This window comes from Sinocyclocheilus anshuiensis, unplaced genomic scaffold (assembly GCF_001515605.1).
Source record: "Sinocyclocheilus anshuiensis isolate Anshui unplaced genomic scaffold, SAMN03320099.WGS_v1.1 scaffold37, whole genome shotgun sequence".
NCBI lineage: Eukaryota > Metazoa > Chordata > Actinopteri > Cypriniformes > Cyprinidae > Sinocyclocheilus > Sinocyclocheilus anshuiensis.
In genome coordinates, this window is record NW_015536461.1 from 31682 (window position 1) to 41100 (window position 9419).

General features: G+C 36.8%; 1 pseudogene; it reads right to left on the reverse strand.

The window, feature by feature from the left end:
* Positions 1–1122: 1122 nt before the first annotated feature.
* The window catches only part of LOC107703954 (thimet oligopeptidase-like), a 20890-nt pseudogene continuing 12593 nt past the window's right edge, over positions 1123–9419 (reverse strand).

The window sequence follows — 9419 nt, forward strand, 5'->3', positions numbered from 1 at the left end:
GCCATTTCGGTTTGTTTCTCACCAAACCCTCAGTATACCTTCAGAATGCTTGGAATATACGCCACGAGATGCATAGGGTTATTTTACGACAGATATGCATCCGCTTAAAAAAAAAAAAAAACTAGTCACCATTCTCTGCCATTAAGGGGATAGTTCACCCAAAAAAGATGTCTCGTCCAGTCAGTGGTGAGTAATCCCAAACCAATGGCGCTGTCTCAAACTATACCTACCCCTTTCGGTTTGTCTGATTTCTCGTTGTTTTCTGACTTGTTAATTTGTTTTCGGATTTGTCGTTGTGTTTTCTGACTTGTTATTTTGTTTTCAAATTTGTCATTGTGTTTTCTGACTTGTTATAATGTTTTCTGAATTGTTGTTGTGCTTTCTGAATTGTTATTTTGGTTTTTAGACTTGCATTTGCGTTTGTAATTTGTTATTTTGTTTTCAGAATTGTGATTTGTTTTGCACTTCTCGGGTCAGTGGTGAGTAATCCCAAACCAATGGCGCTGTCTCAAACTATACCTACCCCTTTCGGTTTGTCTGATTTCTCGTTGTTTTCTGACTTGTTAATTTGTTTTCGGATTTGTCGTTGTGTTTTCTGACTTATTTTGTTTTCTGAATTGTTGTTGTGCTTTCTGAATTGTTATTTTGTTTTTTAGACTTGCATTTGCGTTTGTAATTTGTTACTTTGTTTTCAGAATTGTGATTTGCTTTGCACTTCTCGGCCACCGTATATAAGTTTATAGAATGACCATTAAGAAAAAAAGGAAATTATAAAAACTCAAGTCAAATGTCAAGTCAAGTCAAAGTCACAGGTGAAGAAAATTAAAGCTAAAATAATTTTTGCAACTTTATGCAAAATGTAATTTCTTTTTTTTTTTTTTTTCATGATTTTGGGGCAGGGTGTGAGCTGGACATGTGTTTTTGAGAATCTCCCATTAAAACAAAGCAAAGATATTGCTTTCTGGTGACCTGCTGTTAATCATGTAGCTGGAGTCCCGTATGTGACATCAGCCGAATTATGTGTTATGAGTGTACTGAAGCAGCTCCAAGGCATTTTCCACAGGGAATTCATTATGCTCAACAGAAAACAGTTCAAACGCAACAAGAGTGTCATTTGTAAACTTTTTTTAGACAGATGTCAATACAATTTTCAATTTTAAAACAACGCTTCAAACTTTCATAGTGAAAGCTATTGTGATAAGTGAATAAGCTTTTTGTTTTTTTTAGGAGGTATCAGTCTGAGGCTTTAAGGGCTTAGCCTAACATTCAGGCAGTCAGCAGGCGCAGGGCTTGCCCGGCTCCCGCTCAACCGTGAGTCCTTTGCTGAGGAGGAAAGCATCCTGCTTGGGTTCTCTTCCCAGGAACTTCTTCAACATGTCAGCAGCATCCTCAGATCCTCCAGGCTTCAGAATGCACTTCCTGTAGTCCAGACCCACCTACGAGACAACACAGAAACATGAGTAGACACAAAGGACATTTACACACAGGATTCACAAGCACTATTGGTTAATCTAACCTTAGGGTCCATGATGCCTTCTTGTTTGAAACGGGCATAGAACATATCCATGGAGAAGACTTCACTCCACAAGTAACCGTAGTACTGAGCATCATATCCTCCTGCCAGGTGACCGAAGGTAGCAGGCATGTTTGTCCCTGTAAGAGCACCAAAAAAAAACAAGAAAAAAATAAGAATGAGGAGGTCCTGATAACAATAAAAAATGCATATATAACAGTTTGTTCCGGTCCTCAAATCTGATTGGCTGAAAGATCTTTCCAACCAGTATCACCACCGGAACCATTTCACAATATATTGTCAGGGGTGCACATAAGTTTTTCGGTCTGGTTCTCATGAGAGCACCTGGAGATTTGGTTTGGTGCTTACACTGCTCAATGTGACCCTTTAAATATAACTATAAAAAATAAAACAATTAATTAATTAACAGTAATAATAGTATTATTGCACTTTATTTAGTTTATTTTAAAAATAAAAAAATAAAAAAGTGTGATAATACTACTATATTTGAAAATAAAAGTTTATTTAAATAAAAATACAATTATTTAATAGTACACTTAAAAATACAATGCTAAATGCTAATATTTACTTTTTTTTAATAATAATTTACAAACCTAAAATCAGAAAGCTTTTATTTTGGTGAGTTGCCGGCAAATGTACTGCCAGTTTTAGCACTGCTGAGTAAAGTGAATATTTTGCATTTTCCGCTCTGAAACCGACAGCCAATATTTGTGACCCAGGACCACAAAACCAGTCATAAGGGTCCATTTTTTGAAATTGAGATTTATACATAACCTGAAAGCTGAATAAATAAGCTTTCCATTGATGTATGGTTTGTTAGGACAATGGGACAATATTTGGCCGACATACAACTATTTGAATATCTGGAATCTTAAGAGTGCAAAAAAATCAAAATTTGTCCAAATGAAGTTCTTAGCAATGCATATCACTAATCAAAAATTAAGTTTTGATATAATTACGGTAGGAAATGTACAAAATATATTCATGGAATATGATCTTTACTTAATATTTGAATGATTTTTGGCATAAAAGAAAAATCGATCATTTTGACCCATATAATGTATTGTTTGACTGTTACTACAAATATACCCGTGCTACTTATGACTGGTTTTGTGCTCCAGGGTCACATTTATGATTTTATTTAGAATGAAAATCTTATATAGTATTACAGTTAGTCGATCTAAAACGGTGATTGTGCATTAACAGCTGTCAACCATGTCGGTACTCAAATGAGCGGTCTTATTTACACAGCACTTTTTTTTTTTATTTAGGTCATGCATGTGCACACCTGTATATTGTAATGCACATATCTTCATTAAAGATGTAACGTATTTTCCTTTTTTATTTGTGATTTGGGGTAAACCATTACAGTGATGTTCATTTTATTTGCCTTTTTATAAGCATATTACATGAATATTGTAACACTGTACAATACGGCAACAAATATTTTTCCATTTATTTGCCCTTTAAGCCATTGCAGAGCAATTACATATTGAATATTCATCAAGGGGTTTAATAAAAAAAAAAAAAAATACATGAAGGATTTTTATTATATTGCTGAGGCCTAAATCTCATTTCACCTGGTGAGGAAGGAATTCCCAGGAGGTCCAGGCAAAGTCTGGCATACTCCTCAGCCGGGTCGAGCCCACTCTTTGTGTGCAAAGCCTGGTCCACCTTAGCTAGAACAATCTGCCTCAAGTTAAACAGTCCTGAAAAACAGGAAGAAAAAGTTAGTAGGCCAGAGGATTTAAAAAATGTTTAAGAACGGAACTTTTTTTTAAATTGTGAAAAGTGGGCGTTACAAACCAGAACAGAAAGTCATCTCAGCATTATTGCATTGTAAAAAAACAGCTTACAAAGACAATTTAGTAACACTTTAGTATAGGGACCACTATTAACTAGTTGTGTATTATCGTGCATATTATTAACATATTGGCTGTTTATTAGTACTTATAAAAGCACATATCCCTACATCCCTAATCCTACCCCACACCTAAACTTAACAACTACCTTGCTAACTATTAATAAGCAGCAAATTAGGAGTTTACTGAGGCAAAAGTCGTAGTTAATGGTTTGTTAATGGCAAGAATTGGACCTTAAAATAAAGTGACAATTTTTTTCCTTCAAAAAATTATTTACCCAATCGTTCAAAATAAGACTAGAAAAGTGTGAGCAAACAGAGTAAACATTTGTTGCGTTAACTTGTAGCTAGTGTGTGATCAGTTTCCGTTTTTATTGTGGAAATGACCAATGTGTGTTCTATGGTCACCTGTGTTAGCAAGTCTAGACTTGATGAGTTTGTCCAGAAGCTCCTCTGGAATGGGGTTTCCTGTTTTGTAGTGCTTGGACATGCGCTGCTTCCACAAAATCCCTCTCCACATGAGTCCCGCTGAACATCGCAAAGTCAGCCTGAACGAAGAGAAGAACGTCCATATTTAAACTTCACAGACTGCAATACTGCTGTCAAATGATTAATCACGATTAATCGCATACAAAATACAAGTTTTTGTTTGCATAATATGTGTTCTGTGTATATTTATTATGTATATATAAATACACATACATACAGTATATATATTTAAATATAAACTATACACAGCACACATTCACATGTAAACAAAAACTTATTTTGGATGCGATTAATCACGATTAATCGTTTGACAGGACTAGACTGCAAAATAGTTGCAACCTACACCTCACTGAAAGCTTTATTCAGACCTGAGCACAAAGCTGGTGCATCACATGTCCAAACTCATGGAAGTACGTTTCCACTTCATCGTGCTGCAGCAGGGATGGCGCGTCAGCGGTGGGCTTGCTGAAGTTAGCCACCATGGCAGCCACAGCCATCTGCCTGGTCCCGTCTGAGAGCAAACAGCCGGGCTGCAGGCCAAAGCATGCGGCATGGCCGTACTTCCCCTCCCTGCAGGGATAATGGAGAATTAGCAATTAATCTAGATGAAGCTCTGCGTTCAGGATGAGAATGGGTTTTACGTCTCAGAAATCAGACAGTGAAGCCCTTGTAAACCTCAAGATACAGGGGCTGGATTCATAAAAATGTTAAGAAATGTATTAAGATAAAACAATTCATATGTATGAAGTTCATATGAATGCCCCAAAGTGCAATTCTTGTAAAAAAAAATTGCAAGTATTATTTATCATTCCTAGAAAATATTTTAAGAACATTTTTTTTTCATAAGAAGAAATTGACAGCCTTTGGTGTTATTTGAGCGTTTACCGGAAGACTTGCAGTTGAACACAAAGTGATGCGCCGCCAAAAGTTCACCAACCAACAATATTTGTCCAAAAATTTATTTCAGGTTTTAGCCAACAGTTTAAACGGGCCTCAAATAAATAGTGATTCTCTGATGGTGCGTTTTGACTGTCTCAGTATGCAATACATTTTAGTCTGTGCTGTTTTCTGTGGTCTGTGGTTTGATATGAAACAGTCTTAGCTTTAGAATTCTGTCAACTGTATGAAGAAATTCAAACCATAAATGTCATTTTGTATCGTTTCCTCTAGAGGACTAAATATATTCACTATACAAAATTTTCATTATATGTTTACTTAACTTGTTGTCTTTATTATTTAATGCATGTTTGAATAGATCTATCATGAAAACAGGTTAAAACTGCCACTGTTTAAATGTTAATTTCAACAACTTGTAGAACCAATTAATTTAATTCATATTGCATTATGTATAATTTCAATGTTTATAAACGACTGATGAAAATGGTAATGAAAAAGGTAAAAAAAAAAAAGATTTAACATTTTAACTGATTATTAGCTAAAATGTAATTAAAAAAAATAATAATTTAAAATACACTGTAAAAATAAAAAAAAATAAAAACTTTTCAGTTCACTACCTTCAATTAATTTAAACTAGAGCGCGACCGATATATTGTTTTGCCGATATTATCGGCTGATATGAGCCTGTCGCAGATATATCGGTATCGGCGAATATGCCGCCGATATGAAAATTTTTTAACAGAACATATAACGCCGTTTAAATGCTTCTGAATGGTGTAATTACTTAGTTTCTCCATTGTTTGTTACTGGCGACCCAGGTCAGTGTAGTGTAGAGATGCGTGGATGAGCTCAAACCAGTGTTAATTTTGACAGACATTTTAAATTTAGTCTTAGTCACATTTTAGTCATTTGAGTCCTTCATAGTTTTAGTCTAGTTTTAGTCGACGAAAAGTCATTGCATTTGTCAACTTTTAGTCATTACTTTTAGTCAAACTGCAGTTACCAACATTTATTTTGGTAACTATTTTATATGTGGTTTTCAAACAAAAATAGGCATTAATTCTTCTCTCTTTAGACCAAATTAATTAAGCTTATGAGAAATTTGAATCAAGGATTGAATTTGGAAAAACTTGAATAAATGACAATTTTCAGTTCTGGATGAACTATCCCTTTAACAGTAGTGAAAAGGGAGCAACTTATAAAAATGATAGTTGTTCATATATAATATAGGCCTATATAATTTATAATTTTTGAAAAAGAAGCAGAATAAGACAATAAGACAAATACGAAAGGGATACAAATTAAACTCATTTTTTAGATATAGTAGGTTTACTTAACACATTTATTTAACATCTTTTGTTGGTTAACATTAATGACATGGATAGGTACTTAATTAGGAATGCTGTCCCTTTAAGACGGAAGGCATGCATGTAATACTGACACACGTTCAGTTTTCACCCACCCGTTTACGTTCACTTAATCCATAACCGACTGTATGTACGTGAGATACTCTACACAATAGACATTTGGACTGCTGTGTGTGTATTTGAGCACTGAGAACTGATCGCGCGCTGTATATGAGAACTGAAGAACTGAAGCGTGCACGAGAGAGATCGCTTCTATCAGCGTGATTCCGCCTATCCCGCCTTCACTAACTTTAAGTTAATCGACAACTAATTGTGACTCACGGGAAAAACGGGACGTATCCGGGAACTTATCCCTACCCCTTCAGGTGCTGAGGCCATTGTGTCAGATCGGAAGTTCGCGTTTTTGTAGCCTATCCATCCACTGTGCAGCTGCCATACTGAGACTAGATATGCAAACGCCCATTATCCGATTGTCCAATGACAGGGACGCACATTTTGAAGGACAAGACAGTAGCCTATAGGATGTATTTTGAATGTCCGGTAGTCCTCAAATAAGATTATAGTCCCGTCTCGTCTCATTAGCGAAGACGAGACATACATTTAGTCATAGTTTTTATCATCAGATATTAGCTTTAGCTCGTCAACGTCTCGTCTTAGTCATAGAAAAAATGTTTGTTAACGAATATTTTTCGTCGTCGTCTTCGTTGATGAAATTAACACTGGCTCAAACTTCACCCGACCCCGCACCTATATTTGATGGTCACATTACAATGATTCTAATTCTTAGTTTTGCATGATGTGATGAATGGATGCTTCATTTCTAACAGCAGATTCAGTGACGTTAGAGCTGATCTGCGCATCACGGCATGCGTCTGCGGCACATTACGGCTCCACGGCCACCGGAACTGTTCGCGTCCACTCAGTCAATGCTGGTGTTTATACCAGCCGCACCGCGGCCTAGAACTCATGCTTATCACATCGGTTACATCACATTTCCTAACTGGGTGTCTACACCGGAAGCGAGCACCACGGCAAAATACAATAGAACCCATTAAAATCAGTTATGTTGTCTACACTGGATGCGGCGTGACACGACACGACAAATCCTGACAGTAAACTGATACCGCGTTCTATTTATGACGTACTGACACAAAGTACAAATGATTTTCAACGGTTGCTTTGTCGTGTCCTGTTTTGTGCCAGCACTGGGTGTGCCTCACACATCCTGAAAAGTGAAGCTGCAGGCTCTTTGATCGCCCCCTGGTGGCTGGCAGCAGTACAGGTCATAAACCAACCCTCTCCATGTAAACGAATGGGACTTGAATCAAAATTTTAAAAAAATTTAATTACACTTCCAATACAATTTTCCGAAAGATGGTTTTGGTCATTTAAGGTAGCTATCATGCTGATATATGTTCAACTGTTTGTTTTTGTGATAAGTTTGATTTTAGATAGAAATTTGATGCTATAAAAACGTGGCGTGTCGTTATGGTTGATTGGGTCTGCGGGAGTTTGGGCGGGACTTTGATACCGTGGCTCCACCTGACGACACTACTGCGCAGACTCTGGCTCCAAACAATTATCTACTGTGCAGACTCTGGCTCCAAATGACGTCATTTACTCAAGATGGCAGCGGCCATACTGAGATGCTTTGGCTTCACTTTTCTATAGTGGAAGGAAGTGGAGACGCGTCATCCATCTTTTTTTTACAGTATATGGTCAGCACAGTCAGTAACGTAGCATATTGAAAAGTTAGTACCTGTCTGCAGTCCAATAGATGGCACTGCGGTGGTGGCTTGAGTCTGTTGAATGGTGATTTAACACTACGTTGTCACCTAGTTGGAGAGACTCAATGCTAAAGTAAATAAAAAACAATGTCCCCATCTTTTACTTTCACAATGAGCTTATCATACTCGTTTGCTACATTAGTAGGGCCCTATGATTTCCATAATGCAGGAAAGATGGACGGAATTGCGGAATCCAGTCATAAAAATAGAATTTTCTGTATAACGCGGAATTTCATGGAATTTGTCTTATTTTTTTGATGAAAAATTAGTCAGTAAGAGTCAGTACACTTAAATCAAATCGTGATATAGGCAAGGCAAGGCAAGTTTATTTATATAGCACATTTCATACACAATGGTAATTCAAAGTGCTTTACATAAAAGAAAAGAAAAAAAATAATCACAACAATGTGATTCACACCAATAAAACAAGGAATTTAAAAACTTTGAAAATTATAAAAAAATTGATTTAAGAGGTTTAAAATGAATTTAAAACGGTTAAGAATAGAAAACGATTATACATAAAATATAGTGCAATCAGTTCGGACATCGCACAGTGCTCATTCAATAAATGCACAGCTAAACAGATGAGTTTTGAGTCTGCATTTAAATGTGACTAATGTTTTAGCACATCTGATCTCTTCTGGAAGCTGATTCCAACTGCGGGAGGCATAATAACTAAAAGCAGACACCCCTTGTTTTGTGTGAAGCAAGAACGTCCGAACGGTAGCGAAGCCGGAAGCCGGAAAGCTTCCGTCTTTGATATAGAATCAGAATCAGAAGAGCTTTATTACCATGTTTACACACACAAGGAATTTGACTTAATGACAGGAGCTTCCAGTGCAGAAGAAAGTACAGACATACATAGGAATAACACCGTAGGGATGGAACATAACACTAATATAAGAAAAAAACTATTAAATAATGTACTATATACAGAATAGAAGTATAGGAAAAAACATTGTAATTGTTTAAATAAATGTACAGATATGTTATTTACAAAGTGTGCAGTTTACAAGTGTACAAATTTTGGATTCTGTGTTTAAATATGTCAGTTGTGATGGACGATGTATAATTACGAAAGTTTAATTGTTTAGGCTGAATATAGCTTGCGGGGAAAAAACTGTTCTTGTGCCTGGCTGTTCTGGTGGTCAGTGCTCTGTAGCGCCGACCAGAAGGCAACAGTTCGAAGAGAGAGTGGGCTGGGTGTGTGGGGTACAAGGTGATTTTCTAAGCCTTTTTCTTCACTCTGGAGATGTAAAGATCTTGGAGGCTGGGCAGAGGGGCACTGATAATCCTCTCAGAGGTCCTGACTGTCCGTTGTAGTCTCTTGATGGCCGATTTGGTAGCTGAACCAAACCAGACAGTTATGGATGAACACAGGCCAGACTCAATGATAGCAGAATATAACTGTTTCAGCAGCTCCTGTGGCAGGTTGAATTTCCTCAGCTGGCGAAGGAAGTACAACCTCTGCTGGGCCTTTTTCA